Here is a 17,796-nt window from a genome sequence, read left to right as displayed (position 1 = left end):
TTAAAGAAAACATACACGAAAAAGGTTTCATTATGAACAGAATCGGTCTTGAGATATTTTTAACTTGATTTACAGTATTTGAGAGGTATGTCTTGACACTGATACTACGTAAATACTGCTCACGTATATGTTTCTAGGTTTATATAATGCATTTCATACGGTCAAATTACTTTTGAGCAACTGATAAGAAGCGCGAAACGGTATGCCCAGGGCGTTTTAGTTTTCGTTTTGTTTTAATGCAGTGTAGTGGATTGATTAGAGATATCAAGTACATACAAGTCATTTTTTAAATGTTGTAGTTCGTCTTGTAAAAATGTTACGAGTACATCATCTGTCAACAATTACACAGGTTCTGTTTCCATATTGCGGATTTTGGTTACGTAATATTATTTTCTAATTTCACATTGTGAATATATGATTTGGGCAAACAGAGCCGCAAAGAAGTACATTATGGGTTGTTGTTTTTTGTTGCAGGTTTATCTAGAACAAGCGATGCTTAAACCTTTGTCTGATTCTTGTGAAACTATCCACACGACAGTTACCTAGGAGTTGACTTCAGTGATGTCACTGATGGGATGTTTCTAAAATTCCATCCACTGTAAAACGTCTTCTCCACTTGTCCTGCATATGTATTCGCTAATGAAGCTGTGTGTTCTGAGCCTGGTTCTCTACATTTCTGTATGAACCAGCTTAGAGGGCTAAAGACAGCTTGTGTTTAAATTGAGTGTAAGGTAATTTATGCTTCTAAAGTCATGGTCAGCATTTATTATTGTACTGTGCTGTAAACTTCTTCTGTGCCTAATTACATTATTTTATAGCTTTATCAAATCTGTACATTGTCTGTCGATAATGTTTCTGTGGTGCTTTTTCAGCCCTCAGCATGTGACCGCACCGGTGGCGCTGTGGGTTAGGTTCCTGACTCCATGTCACATGGTCTGTGATTGAATCCCATGGAACTATGACTTTATTTTTTAACAAACATTTCTTTGAAAAAATGAAACGTTTCCCTTGGTCAGAGATTAAATAAAACCTCACTCGCACCAAACCAATTTATATTTCTAAATATCACAACATGATCGAATTTAAGTCTTTTTAATAACAATGAATAGTCACCTATGCGTTACAAAATAAACATTTATATTGATTTGAATCGCGTTTTGATTTAAATCGTAAATGCGTGTTTAAATATATGTGTTTAAGGGCGATATACTGTATAAAAGCGCTGATTCTTATGGAATGTGTTCCGCCGGGGATTCAAAAAAAATTTTTTTTTTAATCGCGTATCTAAAGAAAATTGCAGTATAATTTTGTTCATGCACATCATTATATAGTATCTCATTTTGTATTTCTATAAAAAAAATCGTTTGCCCAGCCACTATTGTTGTTATTGTTTTTGTAATGTAGTGTGCTCTCTGAAGGCACCAGTTCTGTAGGGTTTGGGCATTTACTGGGACAATTATTAATTGTAGCAGTAAATCACAAAATTGATTCTTTTGATGGCTTTAGAATCCAACCATGCGACATAACTCAAACAACGCACACACACAGGTACTAATACACGAGGATACATTTATTAATACATAAAATATGCATATAAACCATCAGAATATAAAAGCTATATATTCAGTCAGTTACAAAGTGTTACAGATATCAAGAGGACATACGTTCAGTATATCATTCATTAAGACCGTTTTGTAAATGAAATTGGTTATAACTTCTACATTAGATACTCAAAACAAGTACATAACTCTTAGGAATTAAATTGATATCAACTGGTTGGGATAACAATTGAATTCTCGAGCAGTAATGCATTGAAGTTGAATACTCATCCAATCTTTGGGGATTCAGATCTCCTGCGGGCACAAAGAAACAGTTGCAGGCTGTTGTTGTCCAATCCGCGCTCTCTGGCTCGGTGCCAGGCTGTGCTGTGCGGCTTGCGACGGTGCGCTGCTGATGCTCACTGACCGGCTAGTTAGTGTTGGCTTTAACTAGCAAAGTTTGTGCACAGGAGAAAAGATGACTGTGGGTCCCAGCAAGTCAGGAAGAGGACCGGTTCATTCCTGATGAAGAGCTAGTTCTGAATAGTGATTCAGCTGTCCACAGTTCTGACCTGTTCACGAGGCCTGCTGCTGGTGCTAACCTCGGGTGGATCCTCTGGTTACTCTCTGGCAACCTCCGCTCTAGACTCTTAGAACAAAGGAAAGTTCTGGCACTCGGACACACTGGCCGTTCCGTAGTTGTCCGGGCTGAGTCTCAGGATGGTCAGGAGGTGCGCTGCGAGAATGTCCTGCCCTTGGGAGCCTTCTGCTCCTGGGCCATCCTGCCCTGGAATTCTCCTTTGAATTCCCTTTAGAATTGTCCAAGAATCAGAAATTTCTTGAATCTCTCAGGCTCTCTGTGTTGCCTGTTTTTACCTGGAGGAACTTCAGCTCGTTGATTGGCTGAAAGTTCCATGGGCATCAGAGTCCCACGTAGGTTACTCGGCCCTACCAGTCCCTGATTGGTTGATCAAGGTGAGATATGAGTCACTTACTCCTGACACTTAGGAATGCAGTCCAGATGTCCATCTGGCACTCCCTAGACAGATAGGCGCCAATGGATGACCATTGATCATGATAGCCAGGCTTAGCTAAATGCATCCCCCTTTGGGAGCTGTCCTAGGAAACCTTATCAAAGGAAACCTTAAATCAGCCTGCATGAATAGTTTCTCTGTGGCTGCACCACAGAGATGAACAGAGATGGGACCATTTGGGAAAGCTCAGAACACTTAATTCTTTCTTATTAATAAGCCTCGCCGCTACATTTTTATCCTGTAAAGCGCTTTGAGGAGCACAGCTTTCTCACCACTTAGATTACTTTTTGACACCATCCTTACACAAAGCAGAAACTGATTGTATTTTCCGATGACATACAAGTGCAAAGATTATTGATTTTAATCGTCTTTTTTCTGAACCAGGGAAAATCTGATCATGTTTCTCTATAACAATAATAAAAAACTTTATTTTACATATCACCTTTAAAAGTGGCATCTCAAAACAATACAGTAGATGTAAACCACAGATTACAAAGTAAATACCCAGACAAACGCAAACGCGTTTTTAATAAAATGGTTTCATTCATTCAACAGAGAGAGCGTAAAACCTAGGTGTAACAGCTGTTCCTTTTTCTGATCACTCGCTCTCTGGATAAACGTCTCGCCTGTCCAGTTCTTTGTTTTCCTAATTTGCCGATTATGCCTGCTGCGATCCACTCCTACCCTCACACCTAAAGAAGACTATTTTAAATTTCTTTGCGCATCCTTAAGGTGATATCACATAAAGGTGATATGTAAAATAATGTTTTTTTATTGTTGTTATAGAGAAACATGATCAGATTTTCACCGGTTCAGAAAAAAAGATCCAAAGTATACTAGTTAAGAAAAATAAATCTAAACTGGGAGAAAGCTATGCTGAAAGTTTATTAAGATACTTAGAAGACAAAGATATCAATTTATTTTAGTCAAAATTTTATATATCACCTTTAAAAGTGGAATCTCAAAGCAAAGTAAATACCCAACACTGATTGTAACCATCTGTCATGCTAATAAAACACCTTGAATTGAATTGAATTGAATTGAGGGAGAGAGGGGGGGAGGGCAGGCGAGATAACCAGGACGCAAGGCAAATAAGATACACTCCACAGGCATTCACAACAGCAACATATGAAACGTTTGCACATATAGTTAAGTTATTACTTGGTTTTCAAAGTGCAATGAAATACAATATTGTTGTTGTTGCTGTTGTTGTTGTTTTTATCCTGTAAAGCGTTTTGAGAAGCCACCTTTAAAGGCGATATATACTGTTAAAGTGCTGATTCTTATGGAATGTGTTCCGCCGGGGATTCAACTTTTTTTTTTTTTAATCGCGTATCTAAGGAAATCTCAGTATAACTTTGTTCATGAACAAACAGTGGCATATTACATTATTAATTTGGGTGTCTTAATTCGATGTATTTAAAGCAGTGAACTACTGTAGGTGTAACATAACATTCAGAAATACAATCGAGAATAGTTTTGTGGTGTTTGTTTAGATTATACGTTCCTAAAACGTATAACGTAACCGGGCATCCATATGAATCAAGTAACAGGTTTATTCCATGCTGAAAAAAAAAAGAAAGAAAACACATTCCATAAGAATTGACTGAGCTCCGCTCTTTACCACGCAACGATCCCCCCAGAGTTTCTGCCCCGGGTTATTTGGGTTTTTAGACAGAGGGTAAAAAACTCTCTCTCTGGCTTGACCTCCCCCTCCCTGTGTATTGTCTGATTTTTTGTTAACAAGGCTCGCCAGCTAATGTGAATCGAAACCTGTCTTTCTAGCTTTTAAAGTCGTGTGATGTGTAAGCCACAATTCAAATAGAGAAAAAAGAGCTGACTGACACGATTTAAGATGTGGCTGTCAATGTTGGTTTAAAAAAAACACATTGCCCGACGTTTGTTGCATTGCTTGAAAAATAACTTTATTTTGAGAGACTGGATAAGTAATTCAAGTGTTTTTTTTAACTTCCTGAAAAACAACTAATAATTTAACTATATGTGCAAATGTTTTATGATATGTCGCTGTTGTGAATGTCTGTGGACATGTGCTGGCTGGACAGGAGGCTCTACTGTACACAGAGAGGGGCGGGAGGAGGGGACAAGCCGATACATACTCTTAGAGTTTGATTAATAGGGAATATAATACAAAAATATAGTACTAAAAATAAGATACACTCTACAGACATTCACAACGGCGACTGTCAGAAGATAGGACACAGCGGCTCAGGCACCCGCTGAATGGAAAAGGGGCACTTTAATGTTCTGTATGGCTAATACTAAAGCCAATACTAATATTAAATACTTTAATATTCTTTTCTGTATGTTTAACAATAGTGGGTACTGGCCTAATTCATCCCTGCTCCCGTTGTTAGGTGTTAATGTGTTGTTAAGTGTGAATTTGTACCTGTTTCCCTGAGGTCTGGCTTTTTTTCTGGAAAACCATAACTCTGGTCTTGTCCAGATTGACTGTTGGCGCCCAGGTCTGACAGTGCTGCTCCAGCAGTGCCAGGTTCTGGCGCAGCCTCTGTTCTGTGGGCGACAGCGGGACCAGGTCGTCTGCAAAGAGCAGGAACTCGATTTCCATTATTAATGCAGATCAGTAAATCAAGGGACAAAACAACTATTGCGCCCGGGTCCTCAATGGGCTTTGACGTGCTAATGCGTTGGTTTAACAGTCCGGGTGTGGCAAGCCTCTAATGTCTCCCGACTTCGGCAAAAGGCACCCGCCTTTCATTGGAAGACAATGAACATTCTAGCCGTACATGTGAATATAGCATAAATACACCAAGGGATTGGGTGAGCTCCCATCACAAAACAAACTGCGAACCTGCACTACAGCGACCACAGTACAGTATGGAGACCAAGACCTTTTACGGGAAGAGACGGGGTGCTTCTGCCGCCCCAGCTTCCAAAGAGCGAAGGGTAAGCAAATACAGCAGACTTCATCTGATATACGCGATTACAGCGCATATTACAAGGTATTATTGCCGTTTTGAATTTTAAATTCAATTATAATTATTTCTTCATAGCCTGTTCTTCAAGAAAACACTGCACGGGCGAAACGATCTTCGAAATCTACCACCAGGACAGTAAAAAAGAAAGCGGTAAGACGGAAAAAAAGAAAAGTTTATTTTGACGTCTGTTCCGCGACTGATGAATACTACTGTGTGACTTTATTTCTTACATGAATTATGTTATTTTGCCACAGGCCGTGGGTCTCTGCTCTCGGCCACTGGCCAGGGTGCCAACCTGTAGAAGCAGCACCTGTGTGGAGACTTTTCGGCAGCAGCGGGAGCAGTACGACGCATTACTGGTATTTACTTTGGTCCCTTTTAACTGTTTTTCCATCTACTGTATTGCTTTGAGATGCCACTTTTAAAGGTGATATGTAAAATAAAGTTTTTTATTATTTTTATAGAGAAACATGATCAGATTTTCCCTGGTTCAGAAAAAAAAGATCTCAAGTGCTACACCTAACTTTCTTAATTCGATGTATTTAAAGCAGTGAACTACTGTAGGTGTAACATAACATTCAGAAATACAATCGAGAATAGTTTTGTGGTGTTTGTTTAGATGAAACGTTCCTAAAACGTATAACGTAACAAAATTAAAGGTGATATGTAAAATAAAGTTTCTGCTTTGTGTAAGGATGGTATCAAAAAGTAATCTTAAGTGGTGAGAAAGCTGTGCTCAATGTATTTAAGGGACTTAAAAGTAAAAGGAGATGCTTCATATTTCTTGACTAATTTTAAAAACTAAGTTATAAATGCAGACGCTCCCTCGGTGCCGCACTGGGTGTAAATATCAAAATATACATTCGTCCCGGGCAGAGGCCGAAGAGCGCCCGGCTGGGGTGCGCGGGGAAGAGCAGGACACGAGTGAAAGGCGGGGTTTAGGAAGGCGTACAGTCTGGGCAGGTATAGATTACACTTTTCTAAAACGTATTTGAAAAATAAAAACGATTACAATCTAATCCTTCCACGTTTGATCCCAAAATCCCAAGAAATATAAATCTAAACAGGTAGAAAGCTATGCTGAAAGTTTATTAAGATACTTAGAAGACAAAGATACTGTATCAATTTATGTTGCATTAGCCTGATTATGATTAAAAAAACACATATAATTAAACATGTGTTTGCGATTTAAATCAAAACACGATTTAAATCAATATAAATGTTTATATTGTAACGCATACTGTCCAGCCTCCATTTCTCTATAAAAATGTACTCTATTACACACACACACAATAGAAGCAGGAAGCAGAAGCAGGGACCGTTGTCAGAAGGGAAGAAGGTGACTATTCATTGTTATCAAAAATGACTTAGAATCGATCATGTTGTGATATTTTGAAATATAAAAGTCAATTGATTGTCCATAATATTGCTATTCTAGTTTTTCGAAGAAATGTTTGTTAAACGAAAAGTCCAGCACCAACTGGATTTGAACACACAACCCGTGAGTTGATAATCAGGCACGTAGACCAGTAGGCTATAGGGGAAGTCACATGAAGAGGGAGGCGAAACAGCCCTACACAGCCCTGTCGCAGTACACGAATATAATCATATCGTTATTAAATTCTTTAGATACGCGATTCCATATTATATTCCCTTTTAATCAAATTCTAAAAGTATGCTTGTTGACTCCGGTATCACGTTAGTTAAAGACTTCGAAGCTTACAATGTTTAGGGAGAAATGGAATACCAGTGTGTATTTTTCCTTGTGATATTTTGAGCTCTAGTTGAATGATAAGTGTCACATTGTAAATCATTTTCGTAGTTAGAAATTCTGAAACACCCTGTTAAAAGCAAGGGAGTTTTTATGCCCGTTGAAGTAAAACAAAATGCCTGACAAAGTATGGCTTGGACAGATTCCAAGTGCTTGTACAAATGTGCTAAAGAAATTATACTTTGAGTATACAGCTTGTCCAAAGTCATTCATTATTAATACTATTAGTAATATCTTCGGTAAAGGCTTTGATGCATAAATATTTCTGATAAAGGTAAGTTGTGTACTTTTGTCCAACTGAGCAATCTTGCTTTCATAAAATATACTAACATTTTAATGACTGATGATTAACATGCTGTAATACACAGTTCAAAATTAAAAGCTCAAATGCTGTACATGAGAGGTTAAGCTCCCCCTGGCGGTTTTACAAGGTGACGCCGGATACTTTCCGGCATGACGTCAAATGACGCGATTAACCGCGTGATACTGCGTGATACCGCGACACGCCCACCGGGGTATGCCGCGAAATACCCCACCCATTTTGAATGGCTGCATCTGTACTTCTTTTGTATGTGAGGTTATAGAAATAATTATTAGAAAAAAACTAATGGAACATCAAGAATATTTCAAATGGTTCAACCAGTGAGCTGAGAAAGAAGCACTTTACAAAATGTTCACTACAACAACAGATGAAGAAAAATTAAAGTAAGAATTGAATTTGTGCAATATATTATTATAAAGGACTAGAAAGTGATGGAAAGAATATTGCAATGGAGGCTAAAATAAAAAACAAGTTATTTCAGGACTACCTCGTCAAAAGAGCCATTAAGGATGTGGTTAAATATGTCTAGGAAAATAATGAAAAACCTATAGGCAATGAAAGGGAAGAGGCAGAACTGGTTTGGGTGCTAGAAGCACTCAAGATTAATAAATTCCAAGGCCCCAGTGGTACCTTACCAATTGTACTCAAGAAAATGAAAAATAATATTATTCAAAAGCCATTGACTCATTGCTTCCATCAGCTGTTCAAGATAGGGATAGTATCTATAGACTGGAAAATTGCCAATCCTTAAGGAGGTTGACTAAACTCATTAAAGTATTTATATACCAACAAGTCTAACTTCTATTGCATTCATAGCTATGGAAAAAATAGAAGTAAACTAGAGGATTACCTACTGTATATGGAAATAATATCCTAGGCAATATTACTGGGGCTTGGAATACCCTACATTGACAAGCCTGCAAGACCTACAAGTTTTTTAGTCGTAAACAGATTAGACTACTAGAAGACTTGAAATCTGCAGATAATATCAAAGCAAGTGGACTTCCTCAGAATCAACTGTGAAACATGAACCCATGGATACAAGTTGAAATTACATGGAAGTGCATCGAAAACTAAGAAAAAAGAGGTACTTTTTACCTGAAGGGCCACGGGAGTATCAGACAGCTGATGGAAGCCAGGCATGTTGTTGAAGCCGATACTCTGGCTTCCATCAAGAAACAAAGGGGGGAAATACACAGAGCTACAGACTACCCAATTGGCAAGAGGGTTTAGTGGCCTCCTGTGTTTTGTAACTCCTCTGATGTTCTTATCGTTTTGGCAATACATTTCTTGGGGATATTCTAAATGGGTTAGAAAAGGTAGGTCTTGCTAAAGTCACTTCTTAGAGTTCTTTGAACAAGCAATATCACTAATGGGTACAAATGTAGTTTATGATATGGTAGAGCATACTGTATCTATATCACAAACTCCATATATTATTGATATAAGATATATTTAGATTTTCAGAAGGCTTCCGATAAAGTTCCTCATAAAAGATTAATTTTCTAAATGAAGAAGATGGATATTCAAGGTTATGCATATAGATGGAAAGAAATATTTTCTAATAGGGAAAAAAAACATAGATCATACATAAGGCATGAATGCTCAGATCAGGGTTATGTGATTACTGGAGTACCACAGGGGTCTCCATTAATAATAAATAATTGCAATGATGAGGGGACACTCTCCCACCACTGAAGACATTATGAACAGCAGGGATGAAGAGGCAAGGGATTTGTGTATCATAACTGGGCAGGTCACTGGGGTTTACAACCCTAATTTTTTAAGCAGTGCAGTAGGGTCTTTAATCACCAGGTACTCAGGACCTTGACTTAAGGTCCCAGTCAAAGTCCAGCACTGTGCCCATGGTCATCATACTGTGGCATTTGTTTGGGGAGTCCTGTAAAGAGACAAAAGTGCCACCTGCTGGTCCCCTATATGACTTACAGGAGCAACTGCTGGGATGTCTCACGTTCTACACAGTTTACATAACATAATATCCCAGTATTGGTTGTAAGACAGTTTCTTTTTTACCTATTTGCTGCAAATCCGCATATTTTCTTTCTTTTTCTCTTCCCTGTCATACCTCTTTGCCTCAGATTTTGGTTTAGTAAATCTCTTCCTCAACACAGCTGAAGAAAATTCAAAATGTTTTTTTTTCACTTGAACCTTCATACTTTCTCTTTTGCAGCTGTCATGCTGATGCAGCTTAAGTCACAAATAATACAAAAATAGAGGATTAGAAAACTCTTAAGAAAGTGCAAAGGGGCTTCAAAGGGATTTTGCCAAAATTAAAGATTAGTAAAATACCCAAATTGTAACACAGAATGTTGATAAGTACAGAGTGTTACATGCAGGTATCAGAACTATAAACTGTAACTATAAAATACAGTAGGACACACCAAGCTTGTTTGTACAGTAAGTAAAATAATTACTGTACGAGCTTATGTTGACACATCATAGATAATGTGCACAAACAAAAAAACAGGAAAGTAAGAACAGTATGTTGTGATATAAAGCTGTGTAGAAAATACTCCAAGGGATGTTATGCTAGATTTGCACAATACGCTAATATGACCTACAGTATTTAGAATATTATGTAAAATTTTGGTTACTACAAAAAAAAACTGTATATTACTACTCTAGAATTATTTACAAGCAGATCTAGTTGGTACAGTACATTCCCAGACTTAAAGTCAGGTATTGATCATTGCTGGAAGTGTACCTGATGTGAATGCTCCAAGCACCTCAAACCACAGCTGTATTGTCAGATATGCATGTGCAAATAACATGATTTTAAAGCTGAAATCTAAAGAGTAAATCTTACTATATACTATCACATAACATCATTATATACCTATATGAAATTGATTACCAACAGCATTCATGTAATATCTACATCTGTAAAACACATTTCATCTTAAACAACCCCAGTGAATTTTGCCTTCATGATTTTACTCCGTTTCAATTATTAATTACTTACTGTCAATGTATTGCCCCCCACTGTATATTTTTCCCAAGAAGTGGTTTTATATTTTCTATCTTGCCTCCAAAAATATTGAAATGCTTAATGAGAAAGTTTGGTGTATATTAATTTAATTTAGAGTCAGAGAAATACCCAGCCATTTGTTAAATGTTTAGCAGTAGCTTTGTCAAAAGAAAAAAAAAACAGGATTTAGGAATGATGTGGCAGAATAATTCAAAACTAAGTAACAAGGCATATTTAAAACATATATATATAGCATGTATTATATGTTTTAGCCTATAAGTAAGCTCCACAGCCTAAATGTTTTCTTTATTCTTTTTTCAGCAAAGCCTACACATGTTGACACAGCTACTCACCTGAACTACAGAATAATATACTGCTAATACTTTTACAGTTAACAAGAAAACTGTTTAAAAGCAGCCACTCTAAACAAATAAAAACATATAATTTACACTTAACATGTTTACTTCCTGTCTATGTCAGCTTTCTGTTATATGTTCCAGTCTCCTACCGCATTACTTAGATAGGAAGAATGTGGCTGGCTGGCTAGGTTAATTGATGTCTCTAACTTATCACTGAGTGCTTATGTGTCCTTATAAGTCCTCAGTGAACTGGCATCTACACAGGGTGCAGTTCCACCTTACAACCTATGCATTTTGGAAAGCTCTAGATTCTCACAAGGAATAAGCAGCTTTCTGATAATGGCTTAGGCTTTCTTTCTTTCCTTAAAAATTCTATTGCTTCTATTGTTTTCCCTGTTTCAAAGACCTCATATTTAATGATTTATCAAAAAAAATATCCCTCCATACATTCCCTCCCTTCTTCCCACCCTGTCTAACCTCTGTTTACTTTCCTCCCCTCTGGTCTAGCCGCTAAGGTCTATTAAGACCAGGACTACCAGGTTTTGTTGCTGCACCTACTTGGGGGCTGTGAGGTGCATAAATTCTGCACTTGAATTTTGACATTTCTGCATGGCTCATTGGTATTCTATTTGACTCCATCTGTTATGTGTTTTATCACTGGTGTGTTTAGGTTGGCTTGTGAATGTGTTGGGTGGATGGATGCTGTCTATTATCAGCTTTATGTAGTATATTTGTATTTTATGTCTTTAATTGAATTATATGAGCTAACCAAACCAAATTCTGGTTGTTATGACAATAAAGCATTGAACTTAAACATTACTTGCTTGTGTTATAAAATAGAAAGCGCTGTACTATCTACTAGCAAAACGTTTTGGGGATACGTAGCACCACTTTCCATGTTCCATGTTCTGACAGCAATCCCCCCATACCTTCATTATTCAGAGATACCGTACATTGGGGACAACCTTCTGAAAAGCAAAATAATAGTATTCTATGAGCAGAACCAACTTTTAAATTTATCAATCAAAAAGCTTTATTATGTTTTGGCTAAATCACAGATATCAGTCAGGTCAGTGTCACTTACATGTCCCTTCTTCTAGTATATCACATCCAAAAAAGTTATGCTACTTTGCTGAAGGCTCTTAAACCTTCACAGTCTATCCTTTTTCACCTGCAGATCTTTATTACAAATTCTGAATTTAAGGTTTTATTTTTAACTTTAGATCTGAAGTTAGTTTTTTGTTTGTTTGAAAGTTTAGCATTTTTGCATAGTTCTCACTCAGTACCACAAATAAAAGCTTTCAAACATTGATTTTTGTGGAAGAGGGCATCTTTTCACAAATTCCAAAAATATCATTACTAGCTGTAATTTGCAAGATCAGTGAATTTATATCCTTTATATAAATGACTTAAAAGAGATATGGAGCTAAAGCAATTAATGTAAGCTGTTACTGAAAATTACCTATACCGCAAAGTATGCAGTCATGATATAATGTTCTTGCATTAATCCAGTCAAAATCTAACTCCTAAATTAAGTTAGGAGAGGTAGCATGATGTATATTATACTTAAGTTTTATGGGTTTCTCATTATGAGCAGCATTATTGAAAATTTATTGGCATTTAATAATTATCAAACTATTCAAATTGATTTGCTCCACTGAAAAAATGTATCTTACTTTTATGCATTGATTTTTTTAGGTCCAGAGTTAAATGTTCAAATTTTGTGTGCTCAATATTTCTAAAGAATTTCACTTGAGTAAGAAAACAAATTAATTGAAAAAGAAAATAATGCAAGAGCACAACTGGTAATTAAAATAGATTTTTTGGGATAAAGTTAGTTACAGTGGGTGTTAATAAGGTCTTCATCAGATCAAGTGAAAAATATTGTAATAAGTTTTATTAACTGAGGATACCCAGGGTCAATTTAAATCATTTTGAATCAATCAATTACATTGGATGACTTGACAATACTTTTCATTATATACTTTTTGCATATACTTGTTATTCATTACATGGAGGTCTCTCACATTAAACAGTGGGAGAAGTCATGTCAGAAATTAACACACCAAGTGTTGTGGTAATAACTATACAGTAAGTGAAATAATTGAAATCATGAAAAACTCACAACTGTAAAACTCCAGGACCATTTAAAGCTAAAAACGTCTGGTTTAAAAAATTTACAGCAGAGTTTTAAGTCTCTGTACTCATGGGTGTTGTTTTGTGGATTCAAGTACCTGCTTTACACACTGCTGTTGTATCTTGAGCAGGGAACTTCACCCTTGTTGCCCCAGTCCACCCATCTGTATGAATACAGACCAGTTTTTTCTTAGGGTAGGCACTGTGATGGAATGGTGTCACATGCTCTTTCTTCACTAACGGCATAGAAACAAAGATAAGCTCTGGCCAATAAGTCAGGTACTAAATAACACCATAGTTCCAAAAGATATCCCTGAGTGGTTAACAACTAGATTTTCTTTTTCAAATGGCAAGGATACAGAGCAACCCTATGAACAACCATCCAATTTTTTACCTACTTACTACTAGATGCTTACCTCAGCAGTATCAAATAGAGTATATACAGTACATGTAATCACTTACAGTAGTAATAAAATACTCCCTAGTGAACAAAAGGGATGTAGATATGGCTCCGGAGGTTGTAAAGATTGATTTTTAATGAGTAACATTAGCAAAGAACTTAAAAGAAGCTTAAATATAATGTGAATTAATTAATAAAAGGTTTTGGATACCTTCCAATATACAGTATGTAAATACTGATTTTCATGAATATCTACCAAATTAGCCTAGCTTTAGTTTGGTTTGTAGAGGCATCAATGAAATAATGGAAGACAGAGCATCAAAATAGGGAAAATAGCCATGGTGTCAAAGATGATTTCTTGTTTACTTTACTTTAATGTGTAGCATTAATACTACTCACCAGTATGCTCAACAAGAAAGGTCTTGTACTTATAATTGATAAAGATCATTGCATCAGCCACCTCCTTTATTTGAACAAGCTCAAGCTGTTTTATAAAGATTACCAAGATCAGGCTCTAAAGACTGTAAAAAGATTCACTGATAACATCAAAATAAATTTTAGTCTTTATAAGCGCTCGATTGCTTCCTTTCAATCTGGCAAGCTTATCAAATACCAAAATATCCACTCAGTTATTAGGAGGTTATTTTATGTGTATTTTCATGTTTACAAAAATGATGGAATACAACATTTAAGGATAAAAGGCACCACATCCAGAGAGTATTATCACCTTGTACTCAGATTTGAGCTGAACGAAAAGAACAAAATTGGATCCATAAACAGTTTTGCGTTACCTTTTGGAAAAGGTAAATTGAATGAAAGGAAAGCAGATAAAAAAATGTTAAGAAATGTGAAGGCAGATGCAGACTGAAAGAAGATGAATCTGCTTATAACATCATTGCTGACTTTTGTGACATCCAGCAAGATCAAGATAAGTTTGCTGTCATAGTACAAACCCATAAATGCTTAGCAAAATGGCAGAAGAAACAAAACTAATCTACAGTACCTGCCATTTGAGCCTGTTTCCTCTAAACATGTTTGGAAAATAGCATTATATCATACAAAGTTTGCAGAATAAGCCATTGCATGCTCAGATTTTTCTTACAGTAATAATTTGATTAACCTTTAGCTGATTAAGGAGCAACCACTGAATGGATTCATATCTCTAGGCTCAAAGGAGAGACAGAAATTTTAACAACCACAGTGCAAGATCAGGTATAGAACACCAGATACCACTTAAATAATATCTTAAAGGAACACTTTAACAGCAGGTGTAGAATGTGCAGTAAAGCAGTAGAAAATATTAGTTACAAAGTGGTGGCTGCTCACTGCTGGCACTTAAAGAGTATATAAATATATACAGTATATACAGTATATTATATATATATACTGTAATAAAGTAGCCTAATGATTTTTTAAACAGCTAGGTACTGTATAATGGACTGCTAAAAGCAGTTGACAGGAATGGTGGTCCAGGCTGGACAGAGGATACCTTTGCAGGAGATGGATGGTGCTGAGATCAGGGAACACAGAGTGAGACAGCAAAGTTGCAGGAGCATGCAGGGAGGCAGACACACAGGACAAGCAGATTAAGATGCAACTGCGCAGCAAGGCAGCCACACAGCAGTCGCAGAAATGCAGGTGTGGAAGTGTAGCAGAACACAGAGGGCAAAATGCAAAATTGGGAGCCAAAAACTGTCACTCCTACTGGCTCCTACTCTGTCATGTCCCTAGTTTCCTGTGCTTTGCTGTCCTTCCGGTGTCTCTCTCTCTGGGGCTATATATTTCCGGGTCACTGATTCACCTTCGCTCAGTATTGATGTTCCAATGTCCTGAGACCCTCCTAGCATCCAGGTCGCCCCACGTCCGCTATCTGAGGGCATTGGTTTCTATTCGACTCCTGAACTGCTGAGCCCGGGCCAATCCCCCATTCCGCCGCTACACATACAGTATGGGTCTTTTTCCGCTCTCCTGCCTCTCCACGGTTTGTCCCTTCTGACATCCATGACAAAAACAGATAAGGGTCCAAGCACTGGAGAGAGCAAGATTAGGTCAGGAGGTCCAGGTCGTACTCAGGAAGAAATCGGAATGCACAGGAGACACAAACAAAGCCAAAAGAGAATCCAGGAATAGTAGGAATAGTAGTTCAGTAGCAAGGAGCAGATCAATCAAGGAAAACACACTAAGCATGGGAGAATCAAGCTGAGCTCTAGCCATGGCTAAGATATGGTGCTGTAATGATAACAAAGTGGGATGAAATATCCTCCCACTAATCAGGTAAGCACCATTTAATTACTGGCCAGTGGCATTGACAGCTTGTCCGATTGTGTTGTCACAAGAATGGGCAGATGAGGTGATTGATTTGCTGATTGCCCACTGGCCCCAGTGTTAAAAGGAAAAGGTCCGAGTCCAAACACGTTTGCTACACTAGGTGGTACCTGGTATGCTATCATTAACTTGAGCATAGAGCTTAAGTCTATTTTGATTGATTATCATTAATCTAAAAGTTCTTTTTTACAACACTTTGAAATGGAAACATTTAAACATTATTTAGTATATTGTACAACTTTGTTTTTTTAAGATATTGGTGATATTCAGTGATTTAGGTGCTTCAAAATAAATACTATTAGGTATTCAAATGTATTTGAGATCATTTAAAATGCTGAAGTATTTAATTTGATTGGATTTATTTGTACATTTCAGTGAATAGGTGTTAATTAAGTATGGTGCTTACCTGATTAGTAAGATGGATGGATAAAGAGTGATACACTGTCAAAAATGGTTGAAATTGATGTTATGTTTTTTGAATTTTTCACTTCACTTGCTTTTTTAAAAGGCAAACATACAGTTAACACAGTACTAACTTTGGCATGGATTTATAACCTTGGATATCAATTATTTTCTTTGCACATGATTCTGATTCCATCATTTTTTTTATTCAACAATTGTTTTTGTATTACATACTAATGTAATACTAAGCCATATCACCCTGCAACTCACAACTGGCAACCCACTGAAGCTAAGCAGGTGTGAGCCTGGTCAGTACCTGGATGGGAGACCTCCTGGGAAAAACTAAGGTTGCTGCTGGAAGAGGTGTTAGTGGGGCCAGCGGGGGGCGCTCACCCTGCGGTCCATGTGGGTCCTAATGCCCCAGTATAGTGACGGGGACACTATACTGTAAACAGGCGCCGTCCTTCGGATGAGATGTAAAACCGAGGTCCTGACTCTCTGTGGTCATTAAAAATCCCAGGGCGCTTCTCGAAAAGAGTAGGGGTGTAACCCCGGTGTCCTGGCCAAATTTCCAATTGGCCCTTACTAATCATGGCCTCCTAATAATCCCCCTCTATGAATTGGCTACATTACTCTGCTCTCCTCCCCACTGATAGCTGATGTGTGGTGAGCGTTCTGGCGCACTATGGCTGCCGTCGCATCATCCAGGTGGATGCTGCACATTGGTGGTGGTGGAGGGGAGTCCCCATTACCTGTAAAGCGCTTTGAGTGGAGTGTCCATAAAAGCGCTATATAAGTGTAAGCAATTATTATTATTATTACTAATTCAATATCTTCCTTTATACTTGTTTGATTTTATGTTCAAACTTTTCATGACAGTAGCATTCATGAAATCCTGTTTCATATGTGTACATGTACTGTACAGTATATAAGGCCTAATACAGTATACAGTATAAGTATACATTGTATACATGCTTACAGTATATACTTCTTATGTACTACTTACACTATTTCACAGTTCTAAAATGTAACAATGGTAGCAGCCAGAACTGTGAATCAGGTTATTTTATAATTCTTATCTAGACTGAATCTGAAAGACCTGAGAAGGTTTATAACCTCATTTACAGCATATCAGTTCTTTCAAGGCTTTTTGAGAGTACAGGTCTTTACAGTTCCCCATGGTAATATGTTCTGATTTTCCAAGGCACCAAAAGTTTGATGAACTGTATTGATGCTATGAATTTTAATCACATTTTGGAAATATCTGCTGTAAGAGCAAGAAAACAGCCCTAAACACTTAGGTTTCAGTATATGAAGGTCTTTACACATACCTGTAAGTGTAATGTGTCCTCAGATTGTGCATAGACAAATCAGCAATCATGTGGATTAAAATAGTGTATAATTAGCAAAAATGTTTATATTAATAAAAGCACCAGTCATTGGGGTTTCTAGCTTAAAAAAAGTGAAAGGCAAGACCATCAAGTTTCAAAGAGACATTTAATTGTTTTTCTAGTAGGTATTATATTTTTTATTGTATACAGTATATTGTTTGTTGGTTGCTCT

The sequence above is a fragment of the Lepisosteus platostomus genome, chromosome 1, assembly GCF_059453375.1.
Source record: "Lepisosteus platostomus isolate fLepPlt1 chromosome 1, fLepPlt1.hap1, whole genome shotgun sequence".
Lineage (NCBI taxonomy): Eukaryota > Metazoa > Chordata > Actinopteri > Semionotiformes > Lepisosteidae > Lepisosteus > Lepisosteus platostomus.
The sequence above is the reverse complement of the archived record's forward strand: the minus strand, read 5'-3'. Positions refer to the sequence as shown.